Source organism: Toxorhynchites rutilus, chromosome 3 (assembly GCF_029784135.1).
Source record: "Toxorhynchites rutilus septentrionalis strain SRP chromosome 3, ASM2978413v1, whole genome shotgun sequence".
Lineage (NCBI taxonomy): Eukaryota > Metazoa > Arthropoda > Insecta > Diptera > Culicidae > Toxorhynchites > Toxorhynchites rutilus.
The window spans coordinates 276,271,677-276,299,256 of record NC_073746.1 but is presented as its reverse complement, the minus strand read 5'-3'; the positions used below and the strand labels follow the sequence as shown (position 1 = coordinate 276,299,256).

Genomic DNA, 27,580 nt, shown 5'->3' with positions numbered 1-27,580 from the left:
ATGATTATCAAGACATATTTTGTCTTCCAGAGGAGGATGTTACTCAAAACAATTTCTATTCACAGAACATTGTTCTAAGTGATAAAGTTCCTGTATATATTCCTAATTACAAGACGATTCATGCGCAACAAACCGAAATTAATCAACAGGTAAACAAAATGTTAGAGAGTAATATAGTGGAACCTTCAGTTTCACCATACAACTCTCCTATACTTCTAGTACCGAAAAAATCCCAAAATAATGACAAAAAATGGCGTTTAGTCGTTGATTTTAGACAACTAAATAAAAAAATTTTAGCAGACAAATTTCCTCTACCAAGAATTGACGATATTTTAGATCAACTTGGCAGAGCAAAATATTTTTCAACATTAGATCTCATGTCAGGTTTTCATCAAATACCTTTGGACAAGGAGTCTAGAAAATTTACGGCATTTTCAACACAAAACGGACATTATCAATATACAAGATTACCGTTTGGATTGAATATAAGTCCAAACAGTTTTCAACGTATGATGACAATTGCAATGGCTGGTTTAACCCCAGAATTAGCTTTCATTTACATCGACGATATTATAGTCGTAGGATGTTCTGTAAACCATCATATTTCAAATCTAAATCAAGTTTTTGAAAGATTAAGATATTACAATTTGAAGCTAAATGCGCAGAAATGCAAATTTTTTAGCACTGAAGTTACCTTTCTAGGTCATAAAATAACAGAATATGGCATGTTACCAGATGATTCCAAATTTTCAACTATTCAAAATTATCCAGTTCCTAAAAATGCAGACGAAGTTAGAAGATTCGTTGCATTTTGTAATTATTATCGTAAATTCGTACCAAATTTTGCATTAATAGCAAATCCCCTTAATCAACTATTGAAGAAAAATTCACAATTTATATGGACCAATAGTTGTCAAAATGCATTCAACACCCTAAGAAATTCATTAATGTCACCAAGATTATTACAATATCCAGATTTTACGAAGCAATTTATATTAACAACAGATGCTTCAGATATAGGTTGTGGAGCTGTATTGTCTCAACAAACACAACATGGAAATTTACCAATAGCTTTTGCAAGCAAAACTTTTACACCTGGTGAAAAGAATAAACCAGTGATTCTAAAAGAATTAACAGCCATACATTGGGCTATTAATTACTTCAAACCTTACCTGTACGGTAGAAAATTTTTAGTACAAACGGATCATAGACCGTTAGTTTTCTTATTCGGTATGAAAAATCCAACTTCAAAATTAACTAGAATGCGTCTTGATTTAGAAGAATATGACTTTACAATTGAATACATAGCAGGAAAATCAAATGTAGGAGCAGATGCTTTATCAAGAATAGTAACCTCCTCTGATGAATTAAAAAATTTAAATATATTAGGAGTAAGCACAAGAGCGATGACTCGTAATTCGAAAAATAATTCAAATATGAAAACATCTGATAATCAAATTTCTGTACCACGAGAAACTGATCACTTCTCTACGTACATGACAAATAATCCATCAGAAACGAAGAAATTAATTAAACTCGAAACACGCGTCGACAAATATGGAATGATATTTTATTTAAAGAAAAACAATAAAATTATTGCCCAAGTGCATCAACAAATTTTACATGGAAGTCAGACATTAGAATCTGCACTTCTGAAAATAGAAGGAACAATGATTAAAATGAACCAAAAGAAATTAGCGCTGTCGACAAAAGACGAAATATTTAAAATGATATCAATTGAAAACTTTAAAATATTAGCGAATACTCAAGTGTATTCAATAGAAATTATTATTTACAATCCACCAATGTTTTTAACAAAAATAAAAGACATCCAAAAAGTATTGAATGATTACCATAACACCCCTACAGGAGGTCACATTGGTCAACATAAGTTGTACCTTCAAATTAGAGAAGTGTATAATTGGAGCAATATGAAAAGATCGATTGCAGAATTCATCAAGGCCTGTGAATTATGCAAACGAAACAAAGTCATAAAGCATACAAAAGAAAAACAAGTAGTTACTACAACACCAAATCACCCATTCGAAAGTATTTCAATAGATACAGTTGGACCATTACCAAAAAGTAACAACAACAATAGATATGTAGTTAGTATTCAATGCGAATTAACGAAATATGTCGTATTAATTCCAGTACCTACTAAAGAAGCAAACGTAATTGCTAAAGCATTAGTAGACAATTTTATTTTAACTTACGGAACATTTTTAACTTTACGTTCTGATCAAGGAACTGAGTATAATAACGAAGTCTTTGAACAGATCTGTGAAATGCTTAAAATTGAACAAAAATTTAGTACAGCCTATCACCCTCAGACGATTGGTTCTTTGGAGAGAAATCACAGATGTTTAAATGAATACCTGAGATCTTTCGTTAACGAACATCAATCGGATTGGGATGAATGGTTAAAATTCTATGCTTTCAATTATAACACAACCCCACATTCACACCATGAATTTACCCCTCATGAATTAATTTTTGGAACTAAAGCTAAATTACCACAAGAATTATTTGAAAAAGGAACTGAACCAATATATAATTTTGAACAATATAGTAAAGAACTAAAATTTAAATTACAACGATCTAATGAAATAGCAAGAACCAAATTAATTGAGCAGAAAATTCAAAGAGCAAAAAACTCAGAAAATGTCATTAATCCAATTCATTTAACAGTAAACGACAAAGTTTATCTAAAAATAGAAAACAGAAGAAAACTTGATCCATTCTATGACGGACCATATATAGTTCAAGAAATACTAGATACAAACTGCAGGATTCAGAACCCCAAAACAGAACATACACAGACAGTACACAAAAACAGATTGATAAAAATATAAAATCAAACAACATTCATTTTTAGAGAAGTTACTTCATTCGCAAAAACCAATTATATTACAATTATTTATAGAAATCTTTAGAAATATATCAAATTACCAATATTATACAAAACCACATACCATTGTTTACAATATACCAACAGCTTTGGAAAATAAAAGTTTAGAAACCTATAAAAAGTCTATAAAATATTTGTAACATTGAGAGAAGCCAAGGAATAATTAATCCATAATCTGAATACTAAGAATGATTCCATTGCATTACATCATTCTCTTAAAGAGGGATGGTGTAGTATGATTTCAAACCCCGTTCCAAAGTCCATCTTAAAACTCCCAATATACAAATTATCCTTCTCCTCATAAGCAGTTGATTGTTTCAAAATAAATGACTCATGCGTGGTCACTTCAATTTACGATTCCCACGAAACATTCCTCAAGCGCAACTGCATTATTTCGTTAATTGTTTTTCTCCCACATTCGTCCATGCCAACATGCGCGGGCGATATGAATGCACCCTTACATCATGTCGCGCGCAGCTAAAGGCAATAAACCAGAAACCAAAACAAACCCAGTTCTATTCTGATTAAATACGCGACCGTACACAAAGTCGTCGTGACACTTTACGATTTCCCATGAAATCGATATGCGCGCTTATGAGCGCAGTAAGCAATTTTATTTCTTGACACCATTCACATCGAACACTGCATTCGATTGATTGGCTATTCCCCTTTGAAATCGACTTGGCTCCTCCCAATGAAACTCTCCACAAACTGTTGGCTAAGTTAGCTTAAGACACATGTAACTAGCATTAAGACAGTTCTTGTATGACACTCGACGCGGATGCACGCGTGGAGTGACGAGAAATGAATAAAACCCTTTTTGAATAAAAGTATAAAGCAAATATAAGACAAATTTTTCCGTAAGAATGAAACATCTGAGTGATGAAAACATATTCTATCCTATCGATAGAATAGAAAAACATATAAAACGTGTATCTGCTACTCTGAATTCAGAAATTGGGCTCTAAGAAAAATCTCGATTTATTAACTTTCAAGATGAAGACGAGTCGATGTTGTATGTTTTAAGATTAGCCGAATCAAGTCATGTAGAATAGGGCCTTATCTTCAACGCAATGTTTCCCATTTTGAAGCCAGTAAAGATAATGAGATTTTTCATTGTTTTATTTCACGTAGTTGACACAGGACAAAGCAAAACTGGACGGTATGGGATGTAGAATGAAAATCTGAAAAGTGAACACGCAACGAAAATTGAAAAAATCTTGATTCGACCATTTCTTGATAGATCGCAGAGATGTTTACATCAATCAGTTAGAAATGTTTCGTACCTATTACAATAAACAAAGCATTTGTGCATTTTTGGAACAAACTATTGAATAATTGAAAAACGTCAAACAACTGTTTCGTTAAAAACGAGCAAAAAATGTAGCGGCGAGGCATAATTAATCAGCGAGAGTGGGATATATTTTTTTATTTTTTATTTCAGTGTCAGTTTCCAGACAGCGAGCAGTCAGCAGTATATGTTATGGCTGAGAGTTAATTTGAAAGTTTTCAAATTAGCATTTTCAAGGTTACGAGAGAGTGATGACAAAACCACAAAAACTACGTTAAGAATGCGGTCACGAAATTAGGAATTGCCTTTGATATTATTTGAGATTGATGATCGATTTATAGATTCAGTGCATTTGAGTTTTTCTCCTTTTATCAGACTTTTGTTTTGAACGAATATCAAGCGTTTGAAATGAGCAATATTTATTTTCCGACAAAATACCTTAGCGTAGCAATCATTTATTTATATCGATTAAATTTTTGATTGAATGAAACAATTCCCGAATTCAATTGAATTCAATATATTTGCTTTGTGAGTAAAAAAATTGTATAATTATTGAATGAATTGACCCATGCATTGTGATAGATTATGAACTTCATTACAAGTAAATTTAATGACAGTCCTTTTACATTTCGTATGATGCCTAGGACAAAATATGTGAATGGGAGAATGATCAAATGATTATTCGATTTTACGTTTCCCTCTGAAGTTTGCATCTCTCAAGTGTACGTACTTCTCGAACTGCGAATTTGCTTGATTTGATGAACTTCAGGCACTCAGATTTATTTTGACATGTACGTCGAACGCATATTGTTTAATCAATAGGCGTCATCGCAGCAATTGTTTATCAACATCTTGCCTAATCATCAAATGGTATGCGTAGGAATTCAGTGAGCAGAAGATATGAAGGCATATCCTGCAATGCAATCTGGAATAACCGAGCCAAAGCGTGGCATTCGTACCCACTTTTGTAATCCGTGTAAGGAAAACACTTTTCGGAGTGCAAAAAAAAACATATGAGTGCAAAAGTACCCCCGTAAGACCGGAAGATATTCTAGTTTGCACAAAGGCAAGCGAGTACAAAAGTACTCGCAGTTTGCATTTATTTGCACAGCCGATTTCTCCAGAGATCTTGGTTTTGATGTCTGTGTTAGGCAAATACATTTCAGTCGAAACAAAAATGCCCCCGACTTGCATGAATTTGCAATGCCAATTTCCTCAGACACCCTGATTTCGAAGTCTGTGTTGAGCAAACACATTTCAGATGGAACAAGAATGCCCCCGACTTACATGTATTTGGAATGCCAATTTCCCCACGCTCCTTGGATTTGAAGTTTGTGTTAGGGAAACACATTTCAGTCGGAACAAAAATACCCTCGACTTTCATGTATTTGCAATGCCGATCTCTCCAAAGCTGCTTGGTTTTGAAGTCTGTGTTAGGGAACACATTTCGGTGAGAACAAGAGTCCCCATACTTTCATGTATTTGCAATGCCAATTTCCTCAAGGCTGCTTGGTTTTGATGGCTGTATTAGGGAAACCGTAGATCGGGCCAATCAAAATGAGGCAGTTAGGGCGTTTAGATAACGCTTAACATTTTACTGTTAATAAAATGTTATTTTTCATTAGATAAACAATTGAATATATAGATAGAAGCGTAGAAATATTCCCTATCAATTGATGCAAACATCTTTCCGATCCAGTAAGAAATGTTCAAGTTATAAGTATTCGGAATCTTTCATTTTTTCCTGGATGTTCTGTGTTTAGGTTTTCATTTTACCCCCATATACTCCGGTTAGACGTAGTCCCACGTCAAAAGAAGAAATTATTTTCGAAGAAAATAAGCGACGCATTAGCGAAGGAGAGCCTTTGCTGCCACATATCTACATTGTGGCAACTGCGTGACGACTGTATTTACCATTCTCCGAATGGTTCGATTCATCAGACCTTTACCCAACATCGTATGGCCGGTGTTTGCGTGAAAGTCATCAAAGGTCGGGAAAAACAGAAAAAAACAGTATGAAAGTAAACACGTTGCATCTTGGCGGATTCGCGTGCAGATATGTTTATGTTTTACACTGGCTATTATCAGATCCGATTATCCGGTACGATAGCGCACTGGAATGGAGAAGGGGTAAACTGGAGAAATAACTACGAAGGGAAATCAAACAACCATTATTCAATTAATAACAACACCAACAACAGAAAGAAGCATTATTCATGTTTGCCGGCGTGCTTTGCTAACCCAACAACAGTAAATAATTTCAATTAGATGCGAAACGTTCGAGTGATCCCAAGTTGAAAGATATAGGTCTATAAAATCTTGGAAATAATTCGCTTTAGAGGTGGACTGTAGTAACTTCTAGACCGATGATCCGGTAGTGTAAAATTAGAATCAACCTTCGCGGAATAATAGGAAAAGATTGCCAGACTAATGTTTCTACATTGAATCAATTATTGATTAATTGGACGGATATTGATTTCGTACCCTTTTCTGTTTTGGTGAAGCTGAACAAGGTGCGAAGGCATTACTTTTTTTGTGTCGTAACTTCTCTCTGGCCTTTTCTTGGTGGTTTGGAAGTAGTGTGTGGGGTGCATTTCATTTGTCAGTAAACCATTGATGATTGATGATAATTTGCCTGAAGTGCGTTATATGAGTTTTTGCGACTACCAACTGAGGCCAATGAACGGAAAAAATGCCATTACGCCAAAAAAATGTTTCGAATTGTCCATTGTTCATTAGCTTTAGCTCCACACCCACACCCACTTTGGCACTGAAAAAAGAAACAGCTTGCGAATAACAAGACGATTCCGTCCGAGGGTGGTCGTTACCAATTGCGAGTCGATAGATCGATCCGTGTCAAGGTAGGTGTTAAGAATGGTACCGTGAACGAACCGATTCTCTAGAGTCGTCGCTCACAGGTAGCATAATTATGTAGTCCTCAAACCGCGACTATCCATCAAAACACACCAACTAGGTTGGCGGAAAATTTACCACAGCATTCCTCTTAACGTCGCGCCTCATACTTTAACCGCACGGCCTCTTCTACTGGAAACCGTTTGTCACCGGCAAACACAAAAACAATTACCATCACCTCCGTGTCGCCACAGTCGACAGATTTTCTAGAGGCATTATTATAGCGAGCGGGTGGCTTCTGAGGAAGCGCAATCTAGATTGCTGTCTCGCTACGGTACTGACGATAGAGTTACTGCTACCCAACGAATTAGGGTGAAAGAAACGGTTCTCAATGGCAGTTCTTCGATTGGCCTAGTACGGATGCTCTTCAGACGTTGTGTTTTTTTATTCGAATTCATCGATCAAGATTAGTTTTCAACTAGCAATAGTCGCACCTCGGTGAAATCTCATTGGTTACGATATAGCCATTGCGCAAAGCTATCGATCGAGATGTCGGGAGTGAATTCCTATCTTGGCTACCATACAAATGAAACACAAATTTCTGAATTACTCGAGAATTAATCAAGCAAATGAAACCAAATTTGGTATGGTTCCAGGATGCAATAAATGTTTTATGGTGGTTAGACACTCCTCCCGCTCTCTAAGGGTGGGCTGTCATACAAATGAAACACAAATCCCTGCATAACTCGAAAACTAATCAAGCAAATGGAGTCAAATTTGTCATATGAAGGTTTTACGGGGCACTGAATGTTTCTATGGTGAATGTGCCCCTCTCCTCTCTCTAAGGGGGGCTGCCATACAAACGAAACACAAACTTCTGCATAACTCGAGAACTACTCAAGCACAATTTGGAATGTGAGGGTTTTTGGGTATGAGAAATATTTCTATAATGGTATGACACCCCTCCCTCCTTTGGAATGGAGAGCCATAAAATATTACACATATTTCAACCAAAAACATTCCAACTAAACATGACAATTGAACATTTTCTGAAAACTCTGAAGGAAAAAGGGAAAATTCGGATAATTGAGTTCCTATATGTTCAAGTGCTGTTAGTCCATTTGATGTCTGCGCTAGCGAAAATGATCTTGGTTTGAAACTGAAAATGATTTTAATGTGATAAAACGCATATCTTCTTCTATCTTTACCAAAACAAAGGATCGCCGGATGTGTTGATAAGAGCAGAACTCGAGGAAGGAATTATCCGATTTAGGGCTGTCTTTATTCTATCATATTTTATGTATAAAACATTTATTCCATGTAACGGAGAAACATGTTATTTGCAAGTGGTTGAAAAATCTTGAACGAGAATTGTGTCTGAAAATAATCTGATATCATAATGATGAGTTTTGTTAGAAATACTAGGAATTTTATAGTAAAAGGTAAATTCAACGGGGTCGAATAGATGGTCAATAAATGAACAGTTCTGCGATTGGATCCATGTAGAACCATTACAGATGTAAAACAGGCAATGAAACTTTGTGAGTGTAGAAACATTGGTCATTTATGCAACTTTGCCTAACCACAAAAAGTAGACTACTTTTTGAGATAGGCCCAACGTTTTTTTTGTAATTTTATACAAAAATTTCTAGCTCTTAAACTAAAGTACTACTAAATTTTGATCAAAGGATGAAATGTAGGATTTTTTTTAAATATTCATTAAAAATAATAAACAAATTTAAAAAATTATGCTTAAAAAATATTTGAATTATTTTTTTTATTCTGAACAATTACTACATGGGCTGAAAAGTCCCGGGATTTTTCAACAGATGACGCCACTAAAAATGAACAAGATTCAAATAGTTTTTTGATGGGAAAAACTTCTGAACAATCAATGAAGTAGTTTACGAAATGTCATTCCACTTCTGCTCCTTCGAGACAACAGTTTATCGGTGGTTTAGTGTATGACCAAAACAGAAGAACAAAAACCTACCACTCATTGTCAAATTTAGGGTAGGTTCATAGAATTACTATGGAACTCTCTTTCGCGGATAAACCGCACCGCGGATAATGGGGGTTCTACTGTATTAAATTCATTGAGTTATATAGACTTACCGAATCATTTATTTCTCGAAAATCGATACTATATTATACTATTATACTCCTGCGAGTGAATTACGGGATCGTTTCATTTGTTGTTGAAAAATGACAGTAGAGTACAAGTGTGTGCGTTTGACAATATTGATGCATGATACACGAACACTCATATACACTCCGCAATGGAAACCGCCGCGGAGCTCCATTTCATCGAGCCTCCGCCGCGGATTTGCTTCTAAAACCGCCCCGCTCTGTGACATGGCTCATTCACAATACACTGTAGACCCTCCGCTGCGGTTTTAGTATAGCGGTCGAAATAAGATCGATTCATCCATACAACTGCTCTGCTCTGCAAGAAACATCGGGCTAGTGAGACATGTTATCAATAATCATATCAATGTGAAAAAGTCACCCGGTATCGACCACATCAACGGATATATGATCAAGGAACTACCTGACCTAGCAATTAAACATCTCACGAGAATTTTCAACGCAATGACCCATGAAGGATATTTCCCACAAGCATGGAAAATTTCGACCATCATTATGATTCCTAAGCCAGGGAAAGACGCACAGAAAGTGGAATCTTATATACCTATTCAGCATCCTTCCAATCTTCTCAAAAGTGTTCGAAAAAATTATCCTGATAAAATCAGCGCCCGAGATTGAAAGATTAATCCCGAATCATCAATTCGGATTCCGAGCAAAACATGGCACTATTGAACAAGTGCACCTATTGATAGAAGAAATTCGTAAAGTATATGAAGGCCGCGGATACTGCTCAGCGCTTTTTCTTGATGTAGCTCAAGCTTTTGATAAAGTCTGGCACGAAGGACTGCTCTATGAAATTAAAAATATGCTACCACAAGTATATGAAATTATGCGTTCTTATCTACTGGGAAGAAAGTTTCATGTTCGGTATAACCAAACTCTATCACCAGAGAAAGAAATTTATGCTGGCGTTCCTCAGGGCAGTATTCTTGGATCAGTTCTCTATCTCATCTACACAGCTGATCTCCCGACCGCCCGTAACTTAATGACTACAATATTCGCAGATGACACAGCTATTCACAGCAGTCACAAAAACAGAACGATTGCTTCACGGGATCTCCAGGAACACATAACGGTCGTGGAAAAGTGGCTTCAAAAATGGAAAATTAAAGTAAATGAAACAAAATGTTTCCACGTTACTTTCACGCTTAATAAGAACACATGCCCACAAATCACGTTCAATAGATCTGCAGATCTATCTAGATCTCCAATCGAATGAAATTAAATATCTTGGTGTACATCTAGATCGTCGTCTAACCTGGAAGAAACACATAGATGCGAAGAAAACGCAATTGAAGATGCGAGCAAAACAAATACATTGGCTAATCGGGAGGTAGTCGAAATTAAAACTAGAGTTCCAACTACTTTTATACAAATACATGCTGAAACCTATTTGACATTACGGCTGTCAACTATGACAAACAGCTTCAGCAAGTAATATCGAAATCATCGAAAGAGTACAAAATAAACTGCTAAGACAAATTACTGGCGCCCCTTGGTACATCCGCAATAGTGTCATACATCGAGACTTAGGGATGGCGACGGTTAAAGAAGAACTTCATAAAACGAGGAGGAAATATGCGGAAAAGGTGAAGAATCATCCAAATCCACTAGCAAGGCGACTCGGTCAACCTATGGTAACACGTCTGAAGAAAAAAACCTTAATTATTTGAACGTGGTCAAACGTTAGTGTTGTGTTCCAGCACACATGTGAAATTTTAACTGTAAGAATTGACAACAAACGTAATACTTTATTATGTTAGAACTAAATGTATAACCAAATATTGTTATTTCCACATTATGAAGATTCAATGTATGTATGAAAAAAAAAATTTAACAAATAACAAATCAATGAACAAATCAACTGTCTTCGCTGTCCGATCTAACTGGAAAATGGAAGAAGAGAAGGAATACTCTTACGCCTAAATGGCTACTGTCTAATGTACCATATGCAATGGTATAGAATGAATACTCTTACGCCCAATATGGCAACTGTGTAATGTGCTATTTATAGATACGACTAAATATGTGACATGTACACGATTAAAATCCGGCTCTGTTACAGCTAAAATGCTAATGAGCCCAACTAAATAAACAAAAAGGGATAAAAAACAGTTAAAAATCCCGGGACTTTTCAGCCCATGTAGTAGGTATATGAAAAGCCCATACCAGCAGGGATGCCTCATTATACCAAAAGATAAACACTTCTATAAGAAAAGACCTTTTCTTACAACAACTTATTCAAAATTACAATTAATAAAAATTTTGTTTGGAGTCGATATAGTGTATTCGTTAGTTTTAGATAACATTAATATATGGACTTTTGCCAAAGACGCCAACTTTCTATCTCTTTAAGCTTATGAAATATAGAGCATTCTTGCATGCAGACTTCTGAAAAACTAACGTTTTACTTGCTTAATTTTTGAGTGTAAATTCTTGCATTCAACATAATCTGTTCTTTTCTTTTTTTAAAAAAGTTTCCTGTACCATTGCCCATTTAGATTTTAGGGTGGTCCGAAAAATAATGTTTCCCCATTTTTTCCAAAAATAACTTTTTTTTTAAATTTATAACTTTTAGACTACTTGACCGATTCAGATGATCGAGATATCAAATTAAAGCCAAATAGCAGGTGTTCACTATACTATACTTGCAAAAAAAATTAATTTTGTTTTCGTTATTACTGATTGTATTTGTTTTTTTATAATTTACATGATCGCGCTATATTTTTTTCATATTTTTTCTTGAATCAAAGATGTGTTCTTTTTTCTTTTTTAAGTTATGACTTTAAAATCATTAAATCCCCTTTTCTCAATAAATGAGTTTTGTACTACTGCACCGATTGAGATGATCAATATCTCAAATTGAAGCCAATGAGCTAGTCTTCTTTGAGAAAACATCTAAAAAGACCAACTAATTTGCTTTAATTTGATATGTTGATCATCTGAATCGGTCTAGTAGTTCAAAAGCTATGATTGTTTGAAAAAATGTCACTTTCGGACAATAATTCTCAGAACAAATAAAGGTTGGACAATCAACCATTTCCAGAAGCCATGGAAAAGATTCTGAAGTTTGGAAGATGAGTTCCACATGATTTGATCGACAGACAGCAGGAAACCCGAAAAAAAATATTGGAAAATGTTGCATGTCAGGTTTAAAAGGAAGTAATTTCTGCATCGGATCGTGACCAGGGATGGAATGTGGATAATAAGTCCTAAGTGCAAATAGCATATGTTAACCCCAGCAAATCGGCCACATTGCTTCAGAATGAAGAGAATGTTGTGTATTTTGTGTTTTTGTGTATCTGTTAAAAGTGGAGAAAACAATTGATCGAATTGAACCGTGCTCTCCTCCAAAAACGATTGTAATATCATAAAAGGCATCACAGTGATTTTGATTTTTCTTAATAACAATGCCTCGTTACGTCGCGCAAGATCGACCAGAGAGAAGATTGAGCTATTCAATTGGGACCAACTACCATTTTATCAATAAAGAAATCATTAAACTATCCAACTACAAGTTCGTGTACATCAGTGGACAGATAATGTGAAAGTCATGACCAAAACAAAAGTGCATGAGCCTATCATTCACTGACAAATTCCGGGGAGGCCTATAGATTTACTATACAACTCGTTGTTGGAATAATCCGCACCGCGGATCATCCGCCAGAGGATAAACCGGGTTCCATTGTAATTCGAAAATATCCCAATGACTCGTTTGGCTCAAAACCATTTTTTTTACGAGCATTCATAAATTTCCAGAAAGGTGGGGAAAATGTGGAGCTACCACCGTTACTTCGACTTGAATATTTGACACCATACAAGAACAATAAACGTATACTTTTAATGAAAAAAAAAACGGTTTCATATTCCTACCTGGTATTCTCGGAACTAAAATAGTTCCCTCCTATTAAAGTACTAGGTTTTCAAGAGACTGAATGTGTAGGTGAAATTCGATCAACAGTTGACAATATATTATTAGTACTTTTGTTAACGTAGATTTAAGAAAGTCGTAGAATGCCGAGTTTCTCGTGTTTATGTATGTTCTTTAAGTCTATGGTTGGCCTTGCGTCCCAAGCGACAAACCAGGCAAACCATCAGTCGTTTTCGATTCCAACAAAAAAAAAATCTCCCAAAGAGTCAATTCTTAAACTCTGTTCATTTTTAAAATAACATCCAATGTCATAAACGAGCAAATTGAATGAAATAATTTCGTTGTCCCACAGTGCGAACGTATCTGGAACGATACATTTTTCAATATATTTTTTTCATTTGAACGCACTAATGAGGTGTTTAATTCTCGACAACTTATTCCGAAACAATATACACAACGATAAAACAGCAATAAAATAAAACACAACATAAAAAGGCAATAAATGTAGAAAGTTTACCAACAAATTTGCAACACATTTTTTCTATAATAAATCTATAACGCAAAAAAACTGTGTTGAAATCACTGCAAGCATCTTGCAGCTGGGCTAGATACAACACACAAACAATAAACTAATCCGAGAAAATTAAAACCCACAGAAGCGCGAAAGATTAAAATGATGTAAAGCCACCAGCCGGTAGCTCGAGCTAATTTCGCATGGCGGCAGCAAAAAGTCGTAGACACTAAAAGCCACGCTGCTGTTATTGCGATAGTTTATGCACACACCACTCACTCAAAATATGATGCATTCATACTATATAAGATGTAAACTGTCGATTTTCCGCTTTGTTTCCCTAGACGCTTTCCAACCATCGAGCGTTTCTTCCTTCCTCGTCGTCATCGACAGAGCAGCAGCTCAAAAACACAATTCAACCGAACCGTGCGATTTTAATATTTTCTCTACCTCGTCGTGTGTAGAGCAATGTTGTTATTACTCTCGCGTATGTAAATTATGTACACTCCAAAAACCAATTAACACTAGCGACGATTTGGACTTTTTTTTCGACTTTTACTTTTGCTAGCTAGTAAAACGAAGACAATTTGCTTGCTTTCTACTCGGATGGATTTTCGCACATATAGCTGCTCACCTGAGCCGCGCCGCCGCCACAGACTTGATTGGCTTGCGGTGTCGAATACTTAATCGGCATAGCTTTTTTTGTCTTCTTTAGGTGGTCGACATCGAATGAAAATGTAGCGTTAGTAGTTTACCGTTTTTATTCAATGAGTAATTGCGTAAGATGTGTACAGGGTGGCAGAGTCATGGATTCACAGAAATCTCGAAAAACAAATGCACTCAGCACGCTCTATATTAAACAATAAAGGGTGTGTCACATCAAATTGCATCACGGAAAAAACGCTGTAGAAATTCGCCCAGTAGACCGATCCTTTTGAAAATTTTAGACAGTAAAATAAAAACTATTAAACAACTTTTGGCATTTTCTTTTTATTCATACTTCGAGCCCAAGCCCGTATGCTCGCACCTTCCTCTTTACCCCGTCCATAAGGTTCTGTACAACGTCAGGCTGTAGTATTTTTTGAACAGAAATCCATTTTCTCTTGAAGTCCGCCTCCGATTTGACAACTTTTGGGTTCTTCCGGAGGGCCTGCTTCATAATCGCCCAATATTTCTCTATTGGGCGAAGCGGGTTCATTTCCTTTGGCACGAAGGTGACCCCGTTGGCTTCGTACCACTCCAACACGTCCTTTGAATAGTGGCACGAAGCGAGATCCGGCCAGAAGATGGTCGGGCCCTCGTGCTGCTTCAATAGTGGTAGTAAGCGCTTCTGTAGGCACTCCTTGAGGTAAACCTGCCCGTTTACCGTGCCGGTCATCACGAAGCCGCTTTCCGCAAGAGCAGATCGCTTGCCACACCATGTACTTTTTGGCAAACTTGGATAGTTTCTGCTTGCGAATCTCCTCCGGAACGCTGAATTTGTCCTCTGCGGAGAAGAAGAACAGGCCCGGCAGCTGACGAAAGTCTGCTTTGACGTAGGTTTCGTCGTCCATTACCAGGCAATGCGGCTTCGTCAGCATTTCGGTGTACAGCTTCCGGGCTCGCGTCTTCCCCACCATGTTTTGCCTTTCGTCGCGGTTAGGAGCCTTCTGAACCTTGTATGTACGCAGGCCCTCCCGCTGCTTGGTCCGCTGGACGAACGAACTTGACAAATTCAGCTTATTGGCGACATCCCGGACCGAACTTCTCGGATCACGTCTAAACTGCTTAACTACGCGCTTGTGATCTTTTTCACTGACGGAGCATCCATTTTTGCCGTTCTTCACCTTCCGGTTGATGGTTAGGTTCTCGAAGTATCGTTTTAGTACTATGCTGACCGTAGATTGGACGATTCCCAGCATCTTACCGATGTCCCGATGTGACAACTCCGGATTCTCGAAATGAGTGCGCAGGATTAATTCACGACGCTCTTTTTCGTTCGACGACATTTTTCCAAATTTATGAAAAATTGACAGTGAAGCATGGCCAACGTGATCTATACACTCTTATCTGATTATAAGCGAAAGCTGAAGATATAATTCCTAAAAATTAAATTTCTACAGCGTTTTTTCCGTGATGCAATTTGATGTGACACACCCTTTATATTAACACGTTGAGCCCGAAATATTGTTGCTGCGCTTTTCATTCAACCCGCATCAAAAGGACTTGTACAATGTCAGTGTCGACCCCAGTGCCCAAAGATATTTATTGTAACTATAAATAGAAGATAGTGAGAAATTCCTCTAGAAAGAAGTCACATTTTGTAACACAACGGAAAACAAAGCCATATTTTCTATTTTCTAACTTTGTAACTGTTAGTCCCGGTGATCAATGCTCAAAACGCTAACAAAAAGCTAGAGATCGACGCGAAGCTCAACGTGTTAACAAATTATTAGATTATTACGGGACGTCTAAATTGACGATTTTCACGGCGCGAACGATTTTCACGACGCGACCGATTTTCAATTTTTCAATTTGTATTTCCAATATATTCGTGAAGGACGTTATCCTACGTCAGAACTGCCTAAAAGGATCAGTAGATGTAGCAGAACAAACACTTTCAATTTGACAATGCCAGAAAGCATACAGGTTTCTACCGGATGGGGATTTACTTCTTATGAGAGCGTCAAAATTTGGTCTGATAGTTCGACTACCTTGGAAGATCAGAAGCTCAGAATAAGTGTTCGCCGATAACTTTCCAAAACTCTGCAGTACCAGTTTGCATGAAGAATTACCTGTAAATAATGAGAAGAAAAAGATATATCAATGGACTATCAGAATAATTCCAAAATCTAGTAAATAGTAGCTGAAATCTAGTAATTAAGCAGAATATGACAAAACGGAAAACGCTTGAAAAGATCTTTAGAGCGTTTATTGGTGAATGAATTGAAACTGAAAGAAAATACTGAAACTGAAGAAATCTATATTCCAATATAAAAAAATTATTACTAAGAAATACCGAACATGATTTGCATCTGATTTTTGTAAAAAATAATTTTTTAAAGGCGAATACGTTAGTTTGATAGCGACACTTTTTTTTCTTTCGGCGTCATCATTTTTTTTCATAATGGTTTATGATGCCTATATGGTTTACCATTGGATCTATGGTGAAAAACGTACTTTTTAGTTTTTTTACAACATTCTCAATAGCTTTGAGATAAAAAATTTAAACTAAGGTGTATCGAGTAATATTTTGAAAAAAAATGAGATCCAGTACTGCTCTAATTTGAATATAAATATGTTCAAACGTCTTTTTTTAGATGTGTTATTTTTTCTCAATTTTAAGCGCTCTGCGCGGAGCAAAACAAAGTTTATACTTTGTGGTATTTAAAATTTCTATTTTTTTACAACTTTGAGTACAGGGCGGACTCGATTATATACCGTCTCCGATTTCTTTTCACTGTTTATAATCGAAACAAAAACAATATTTTAAACGGTTTAATACACACATAATTTATGTTTTTTTTAAATATAAAGAAGAATTTTATTTTTGATTCATTCTCTTAAAGTCAAAAAATACCTTTCTCACATAAAAATGTTACATACATTAAGAGTCTTCATGGAGAGGATATTTGATGGAAAAACCTTTCTAGGCATATGTTCGTATTCAACAATGACAAAATTATTGAACTTCTTTTTTGTTTCGGCTTTGTTTACATCAAACTGGTTATATTTCAAAAAGTAAATACGTAGAACGAATTTGTTGTTTCCGTTTGGAAGATGAGAAAGCATCTACACAGTTGTTAATACAGTTGTGGAACATCTGAATTGATGGATTCAAGTAACATTTTAAAAGTAAAAAACTTAAAAGTTAGTGGTTGCTGTTATGGTTAATTTTTTCCCAAAATGCATGGTAAACTTGATTTTTCCATCAATTAAATTAAAACCCTTTGGCCGTTCTACAATTTGTCCTTTGATAATTAGTTTCTTTTTAATTTCGCTGCAATATCATTTTAAACTATTCCAGGTGATTAACGTTGATGTATTACATTTTTCTTAAAATAAGTCATATTTTGAAAATTTTAAAAAAATGTTCGAACTGAATATAATTGTGTCCAAAATTGTATATAATCAAAATATCGAGTCCGACCTGTACTCATTTAATTTACATTTAAATTTGTGCGCACGTATTTATATGTGTGGTTTTTCAGAATTTTTCAAGTGAATAAATGTCTTTCAAATTTTTGCACAGCCGCAATTTTGTTATTTTCTCAAAATCTATAAGTTTACTAGCAAACGTTGTTCTGCCATATACATTATTCCTAATGAGTATGTTAGGTGTTAGATGAAAAATAACTAATGTATTGTAAGTGTGTTCAAATGTTTTAACGATCTATAAAATTGATAGAATGGGATCGATAAAATATAACGAATGAAAAGATCCAAACCATGTGTTTGATGTTTATGATGGTGCATATTCTCATTCGATAAACAAACGTGAAACGTCTGTGACTTTTGATTTCACACTTGGGTTTGGCATACCGAGGTATGGAGCGCCAAAACGATGACCGTCGACAAAATTTAAAAAACACAATTTTGCGTCTAAAAACACACTTTCAATGTATTCTAAGTAAGCTTAAGAGTACGCGTGGCCACAGTGCAAATCGGAAGAAATTTCTTTGACGAAAAATAAGTCATAGAATACATATTCATGACCCAAATTTAACTATGCTTCTATAAATTCCTTGCCTTTACGCCAAAACTTTATCCATAATTATCAGATAATCCTCGCGTTTGCCATTCAGCCGAATGCATTCAACAAAATGTGGGACCAAATACGTGTGATGTTATAAGAAAGCTCATTAACGACTTTGTTGTCAATGTCACATTGTGACATTGTATACGTTTTAGCCTGGCAACAGAAAAAAGCTGTGACGGTGTCGTTCATGATAGCGTCTCACTAGAATGTATTCTTTCTCATGTCGCTTCTGCTGATTGTTTCGTAGAAATTGCCGTCGTACGCTCTCTACATTTCCGTATATGTCGATCATTGTTGGGATTGTTGTCACAGCTCACGACATCGTAGAATGACGTTGTCTGGACTGCGTCGAATCATCATACGACACACATAAAGATCCTCCGAACGCACTCTATTGTTTGTTTCTTCTCCTTTAACCACATTATATTAATTCTCAATGAATAATGATGTTCATAATGAATGAAGTACATGTGGCGGGATCTCGTTGTTTAGTATTTATGTAATATACGTGTTGTCCCTTCGGAGCGACCGGAAGATTTTTCGTTAATGAAATTTCTTCTGACATACACTATGTTCACACATATTGTAGAGCTTGTTATTCAGACTACATTCAAGGCGTGTTTCTCGGCATAGAAATCTCAACTAAATACTAATAAAAATGACGCAAGTAATATTACGTTGAGTCGGCGAACATTAGGAACGTCAGTACCATTGAAAAAGATGGATGAAATGGTTTAAAGGATTCATAATTTGAGGCTAAAAATGATTGTTGGCATACAAAAATTCAATGTTTCGAAAATTCATAAAAATTCCATGTTCCACAAAGTTCGTCAAAAATAGTTTTACCATCCTGGACTCATTTTTTAAATTTTCTTCATGAATTTTATTTTATATGAAAAAAATTAAAAAAAATTAAAAAATATATATTTTAGATATTGCAAATTAAAGTTTTTTTTCCGTAAATTAAAAAAGAGTACTAATTTTTTTCTCAGTGTATATCATTTTCGCGTTTTAACATCAATACTCTATAATTCTTTCTAAGACACTATTCCGGCACGACTCATGGTTTTTGAGATATAAATTATCAAATATTGCTCTTACTAAAATCTATACGCCCTTTTCAAAAGTCACACCTGAGTCAAAAAATTCCCAATTGATGTGGAAAACTTATATTTCCTTCAACCCAAACGGAATACAAACTTTCATTCGAATCAAAAATACTCATGTTTTGTCATTTATCGATTTCATTTGGAACAGCTGATAGTTTAAAAATGAAAATATAAAAAAAACACAAAGTTCATCTTGCTTTGGTGTGCCGCGAGAAATCGCCAACAAAAAAATCGGATGTTTTTTTTTTGTTGTTTTGTAATTTAGATTTTTTTATGTTTGGATTCATTACTTCTATAACTCTCATTTGAATGGACATGTTTTGACGTGTGAATTTCAGAAAAAAATCTGAATTTGTAAAGCACTACACGGCACTATTGTTTAATCTTTTTTTGAATTTCGAAAATGTTGAATTTTTTGAAATTATTTTAATTTGATTTAATTAAAGACTCAGTGCTGATTTTAAATATCGTCGCACGAGTTATCTATGGGTGTGATTTTTTTTAGAATTTTTCGAAAATTGGAAACAAAACAAATTTTATTTTTCAATTTTGTTCCCCGCCTGCTACTGTATATTTTCCGAAGATTGTATTGCGTTCGTGGATTTAAATTTGTAAGATCAAACATATTGACATCTGATCTATTTGAAGAATTATCCAAATTGTTTTTTTGTATTTTCCGGTTTAAAATGTTCATCTTTAAATTGCGATTCAATGTCTTGATTTTGACATTCTTCTTAAATGCGAAAGGAGATCAAAGGACTGCGATAGCAGTAATCTCGTAGCGGTTTGTCTCATTTTTCGAACACTTGGTATGGTATCATTGGTTTTGGTTTTCATCGATGGTGTATTGGATCAGAATGTTTTCGTGAAGGAAAATATGAAGCAAAGTGTCAACAAAATGTGATGGAATCGAGCATTCAAGTTTTGCCAAGACAATGACCAAGAGCTCAAGACATATGAAGTTCGCACATGGTTACATTACAATTACTCAAAAGCTATTAATATTCCTCCACAATCTCCCGACGTCAATCCCAGTAAAAAACTGAGGAAATTATCTGTGTAGAAAATTTAGAAACCATTAAATTTCTGAAAAATAATGATTTTAAAAACCACTTAATGAAAAAAATGATAAATATTCCTTCCGAATACACTAAAAAAATCGTAGATAAGGCTAAAGACAGCTAAAGATAGTTGCAATGAACAAGGGATACCATACTAATGATGGAATTCGGAAATTGGCCAACGCCTTTGAAATCGATTTGAGATTTCAACCAGCGTACGATTATGAGTTTGAGTCAATTTCATACATTAGCACACACATTCGCCATTTCCAGAGAAATAAAAACCATTATTCTGCAAACAGATAGCAAACCTTTTAACTGTTATATGACACTATGATTTTATCTAAATAGAATGTTCCGAAAGCTTGTTTTTGGTTTTCAAGAGAAGGGAAAAGAGATCTGCATGGTGAAGTACGATTACGGATTTGCGTCACTGTAGGTGAATAGGCCAAACTTATTTCATACGTGTACCTACTATATCAAATATGATTAGAACAAATTTGAACTAAAAAATCACATAAATCTATCCCATTTAGCTTGATATGTTAGAGTGACCACTTTGCCCCCACTAGGTGACCACTTTACCTCCAAGCAAAATGAATGTTCGATTTTTCACCTTTTTTTTCTAATGATGAAATATGTACTATTTTGATTTTTTACTGTAAAAACCGTTTGCTATCTTGAACAACAATGAGTTGAACTATAATATGCTTCGAAAAACGCGAATTGAAGCGGTATGTGGACGCCGGAAATGGGCTTATTCATTAGGGTGACCACTATGCCCCCACTTCCCCTACTGGATCTCAAAATCGATTTTTTTTCATTATTTAGCAAACAAAAAAAAATTATTTTCGATCTAAATCTTTTGGGCAAAAATTACAAAATCACATGATAATAAAGTTTCATTGGAACTAAGTTTCTCTATATTTTTTTTCGATGTTGTATATAGACAACAAACTTTGCTCAGTATAGCGAGTATCGATACTAACGCGAGAAGTGAAACACAAGAAATGTTCGACATTACTATTGATAAAAACAGTTTACGTGTATCGCGGCGTATTTGCAATGTAAGACCTGAGCTCTTCACATGACGACACGTTCGCGCGTTGCATAGGTTGTATTAGGTAGCCCAAAGGTACGCTTTGAGAGGATCAGGGCAAGAACCAGTTCAAAATATGTGTATGTGTATGAGAAGACTGGTTCTATCTGGTAGCTCCAATGGTATTTTGCATCTAGAATTGCATCTAGCTCATTCCATACTTCTAATTGATTTTCCTTTCGTAATGCATCGCGTACTAAAGACTGTGGTGGCGGCCTGCAGCTGCAGTAGCCTGCAACTGTGGCACACAGCTATTAAGAATTAGATCCGCAGCGTAGTGTTTGCGATTGTTTTCGAGACCTTGGGAAAAATTGGTTAGCTGTGGCAGCAAAAAGCGCGGCGGCAGCAGCAGTGGCTAACACTCAATGGTTACGGTTTTTTTTGTCGAGACAAAACTTCAAACCGGTTCGCGTACACTTATCGATCCTCTCTCGCAAATTGCGATTGCTTTCATTGAGTTTGCATGACAGTTTGCTATAATCGATCAATTCCCTCGGTATGTTTCCCGCCTCCAAGAGCAAAAACCGGTCAGTGACGAAACATGCCAACGACACTCTAGCGCAGCTGAAGTCCAATCAAGCGGGGCGACAAAAGCGCGAATCTAACAACACCTGCAATGTTACTGTTTTTTTTTTTAGTGAATTTTCGTTACCCAACCTAACGCCCACTTGCGCCCGCGATGGAGAAAACAAAGTTCGGCCGACGGAATGTTGCCCCCGATCGTGAATATGCGAACCAGATCTAATGTGTGCTGCATGCATAGTTGTGCATTCTCATTCCAAGTGCAGCAAAACTAAACGTCGGCGGCGCGTTTAATTTGGAAATAGTTTTGCGAGCGGCAATAAATTTAAGCCTCCATCAGCTACAACACAACACACTGCGCGCGGCTGTAGCTACTGCCGGTGGACAGAATGTGGGCACACATTTTGGGGGGAACCAACAGCAATTGTGATCACGCGACGGATCAGAAGTGAATTATAAGTATGATTAATTGCCGCCGCCGTAATCGATTTACAACTGAGACAGCTGCAGTAGTGTATGAGTGCGCTGGTAGCGGGCATGTCGATTGAAACAAATCATGATATACGCTTTTAGCTTTTAGTAAGAATTGCTGAAGATCTATTTTTCCATTGTTTGCATATATTAAAACTTGTCTAACACAATCCGTTCTGATTTGAATTCTGGCGTATAAAAGTATAGAAAGCGTTCCAGTAAACTATGATTTGATAAACAATTCTTTTCTTAGTTAACGCTTACCGGCAGGAAACATTGAGTTGAGGAACAAAAACAGTTCGATGAATTCCAGGAAAAATAGGCGCAAAGCGTTTAGTGTTTGTTTACGTTGAACGCAAAGTTTGTTATCTATGAGATCATCGCAATCTAGTTTACAAACCCATAATTTGTGTACCAACAACAATACAATGCTATCGCTGAAGGAATTCGGTTTCTTAGCTGCTTATCAGTTCTGATACTCTAGAATCAAGTTAATAAGAATTCGGATTAAAAAGTAATAGAATAAGAAAAGTAGAAATACGAAATGAATAAATCGATGATAGTTTAACACGTTGATTCCCGATTTTTTCTTGCTGCGCTTTCCTTTCAACCCGCATCAATTTATTGTGTGAATAGTCAAAAATTCTACTAGAAATTAGCCCCGTTTTGTAAAACATCCGAAAACAAACAGAATATATTTAATTTTTTTTATTTTGCAACTGTCAGTCCCAGTTAGTCAGCGCTTCCATACCAAATAGCTCAACGTCGGCCTCTAGGGAAAGAAGAGTAGAAGTACGATAAGGTTGAAAATGTATAAAAAACTAACATTAACGAAAATATTCAAGAAAAAAACTGATATTTGTAAGAAGGCGAATGATACCAACTCTCCCTGCCATTTGTGCTACCGTGCACATTACGTTTCAAATACGGAAAAACTCAACGCAAAATCAACCGGCCGCTGCTTCGACTTTCTATGATTTTTTCACTATTTACATAAGGTGGCAGCTACCCACAATATCATTTTTCATTATCATATGAATATGCCCAATTTCAATTGCGACTGTAATTTTTTTATTCCAAAAGACCGCAATCATTGTTTTTCTTTGAAAAATTGTATTGTATTCTGATTCATTGAAAAATTATGTTCCACAAAGTTGTGGGAAAATCAATGAACTTCCTAGTAAAAATAACATATCAAGTAAGAGAAAAATCCCTCTTAGATATTTATGACCTAGGGAATACATCTAACTTTTTAATACACAGGGATCGGACTCATCGGTCTAGGTGACGTTGAGAGGGGGCTAGACTCGACCAGACCTCACCGTACTGCGACCTCCGAAACCTTCGACCGATTCACCCGTATACGTGTGGAGCAGCGATAATTAGCTAAGACCGATTCGAGCTTTCCGAATCTTCCTTTACGGCTCGAATCCCTATGTTTCTTCTTTTTTTTACTGAGCGAGAGGTATAGATTATGTTGCTCTGTGGCTTCGATTTTTATTTTCACTCTAGACGGTGATCAGCCTTGGATTGGATGAAACCCAATATGAACATTATTAAATATTCTTTTTCAATGTTACGAGAAAGTTAGTACAAAACCACGCATCGGGACCACCAATAAATTCTACCTAAGAGCTAATTATTAAATTTCTTTCCCAATATAATATCAGAAATAATAAATACGCTAATTGAATGCAATGAATTTGTAGTCATACGTTCACAATGTGGTCGTCTTTTGGACACCACCCCTTTGTTTTTGTATATTTTTATTTGAATACAGTTTTAATAGCCCCAAGCCGTTGATGTGTTGCCGTATAGGGGTCAGGAAAAGAAGACATGAATTGAATTTGTTGTGATGCACACACAATTCACAATTCAAAAGTTCAATAACGAGTCAAATAATTGAAGTAAAAAAAAAGAAAAAGTAGCGGATCCACCAGTTTCAATCTACCTTCTATTAAGGGGAATAGTAATCGAAAGAATAAACAGTTATTCTACTGGCAAAAACTATCTTTGAAAAAATTGTTACATATGTGATAGAACTCTCATTTTCATGCTGTCAGAAATAGGGTGAATAAAATTTTCGATTAAATCAAACAACTAACTTTATTATCTTTATAGATAAAGGTTAACATCGTTCGACAATTTTTTTATCCCCAATTCTTTTATGCAACTTCGTAAAACAGAGTTTTTTTATATTTTTTAATATTATCGATTATGCGATTTTTTACTAAGTTGCATTATGGTCATCATGAAAAAAAAACTGGGTTTCTGCTCCAACTTGTAACCCTAGGGTCATCCATTAGCGACATGACACTTTTGTGTCTTCGTGTAAACGAACCCTCAAAACATTTTAATGATATGTCAGTTAGTCAAAATCAACATTTTCACATGAGAAAGTACACAAGTGAGCATCTCTTAATAATTATTTAAAATTACTACCGAAACTCGCTTATTTCAATTTTCGGCCTTAATAAACATCCCATTTGGCAATCTGTGCATTGTTTAGTTACCACATTTGAGTCTACATTTTCGCTGTTGAATGTTCCCGTGCCAACGAGAAGCCATCCCGCACGAAGCAACGCAAGTGAATCCATCCGAAATGACCCAAATCAGTCAATTGCACGACGCTTTCAAAAGTTGCGCATCTCCCAAACCTTATTGTAGCGTATTTTGCGAAAAGATCTTGGGTATCCTTACATCCTCCCAAGAACAAAATGACTCAGGAACTAAAGCCACTTGACCACATGAAGCGCCGAAACTTCTCCGATTGGGCTCAGGGAATCTTGAAGTAAATGATGATTTTTATCACAAAATCAGTTGCTGATCAGCACCATTTCTGTTTTCTGGTGAGCTATCTGTTATTTAGCCTTATTAATTCTGAGCATGAGCTTGGGTAGACTGTACAATTCGTAGTTGCTCTCTGTGATCGACCTGAACCAGCGAAATTGCACAAAGAACACACTGAATGACGTTTGACGTTAGCAAATCAGTCTCATTGTGCAAGTTTCGGTGATTCGAGCTTTAAATAGTCAATAAGGACGCCGTCCTTACAGTCACCAGGGGAAGGAAAGGAATGTTAGTATGATATACACCACCCGAAGGCCAGAAGGGTCGCCTTTATAGAGTGGTTCCCTAAAAATTATCAAGAAAGGAATTGTTGTTAGTGGAAGGAGGTAAGAATCATGATTCACTTGAGTAAGTGATGAGATTAAGTAAACGCGAATTATCGACCACTCGACGGAACGAAAATCCGAAAATCTCATGTATAGATTATCTTTAAATATCCCGAAAAGGAAACTTATTGGTCCATCTATTTATTCTATTATTTGTCGCACATTTTTCTATCGAAATCCAATCGTGACTGCAGAGAGTTAACCTTAGAAAACATGAGAAGGTAACCGAGAGAACTCCCCTTAAATCAACCAGACCAGTGATATATTCAATTATTCAACTCGCAACTCCAAACACGGTGACGGGAGCCTTGGGAAACCTGCGAAGGTAACCTAGCTACTGCTCTAAAATTAATCGACCCGGCGACATATTCCGTTATTCGTCACGCGTATTCTCGACTGAAAAAAACATTGGGAAACCTGAAAAGGAATGTAATTTAGTCTTATTCATCCATTCTTTCACAGTTTTAATTGTCTCTGTAGCAAGCATTTAAATTTCTTCTACAGTCTTCAAGCCCTGAGGAAGCACCACCACGTTTTTTCACCGGAAGAGAACTAATATAGCGATCCATTCTGGAATGTGATACGGGCTGGACGATAAACACGCTCTTGTCGATGAATAGGATTACCAGATTTTTCGGATTGAGGAAGTTAAAGATTTTCTTACATCGCTCGACTCGTAGCTCCCGGATGTGGTTGGTAGTTATGTGAGTTTTTTTTCATGCCCTCGGCTTCGCCCTGCAATCTTCCTTTATGATCTTCCGTGTCGTGAAGTCGCTGATCCCGTTTCTTTCGTCATTTTCTTCATTGGACGCACTAGATTTGCCCGAATCTTCCTTTTGATGGCAGCAATAACCCTCGGAATCCCAGCTGACCTGTGGCTTGCTTCGCCGATAATTTTCCTTTCTTTTCTCGGTCTAAGCCCCTTTTCACGATCCACCGGGATACTCCTACGGCGATTAAAATATCAATTTTGCGACATTTGCGCGTGGGACAAATCATGAATACGCTGCCATTTCGTCATGGGGCAACTGTCAAACCAAGAAAATCTGTTTCTTTTACGTGGATGTGTTATGAATTACGTGGATGTAAAGAAAACCAACACATTGTATGCACAGATTAAACAGTCACCTTATTTGTACGATAGTGTAAACATTATCATACGGTAGATATCTGAAAATTGTCTTTCATTTTGGGCAAAAAAAATGTCCAAAGATTAAAAAAAGTAAAAAAAAAAAGAAAATAAGAAGGATAAAAATTCAGATAAATAAAATCATCCAAGAATATAAGAGTGAAAAAGGAAACGAGTAACAATTAATAACAAAGAGATTTCATAAGTATGCTAGAGACACTCTTCCTCACTTGTTTCTGATTTCAGTAACGTATAAGACTATTTTTACTGTTTTACCGGCAGCATTTGCAAACAACATTGTTGGCGAAACCACTGGACAGAGTACTAAACGGTGCACTCACTCTCATGTTGCACACACGCTTCTTTTGGGTCATCCATGGTTACACTGGCCCACTGAGGAGAGCCCTTACACTTTGCTGCCGTCGTATTACGCAACTCGCCCAAGCGCACTCCATAATGAAACAATGCGGATAAAAACAAAGGGTAAATGATACCCCGATTACGATTTGCATGCGTTTACACCATTCAACATGTGATTGTGCAGCGCGGATCGTTGTTAACATGGCTGAATAACACCATTCGTTTGCACCTTTAATCGAATTGCCCCATAAGGGGGATTGGGGATGATGAGAAGAAGCTGAAGGCAGTGCGATTATGTTTAATTCACTTTAGTAACCACCTAGTAGTAGT

General features: G+C 36.2%; 1 protein-coding gene and 1 pseudogene across 3 annotated transcripts in view; both read right to left on the bottom strand.

The window, feature by feature from the left end:
* Positions 1–27,580, bottom strand: part of LOC129777932 (probable serine/threonine-protein kinase nek3) — a 197,878-nt gene that overhangs the window by 109,903 nt on the left and 60,395 nt on the right. The window lies entirely within an intron of this gene.
* LOC129780726 (U4 spliceosomal RNA) lies at positions 7,469–7,594 on the bottom strand (annotated as a pseudogene).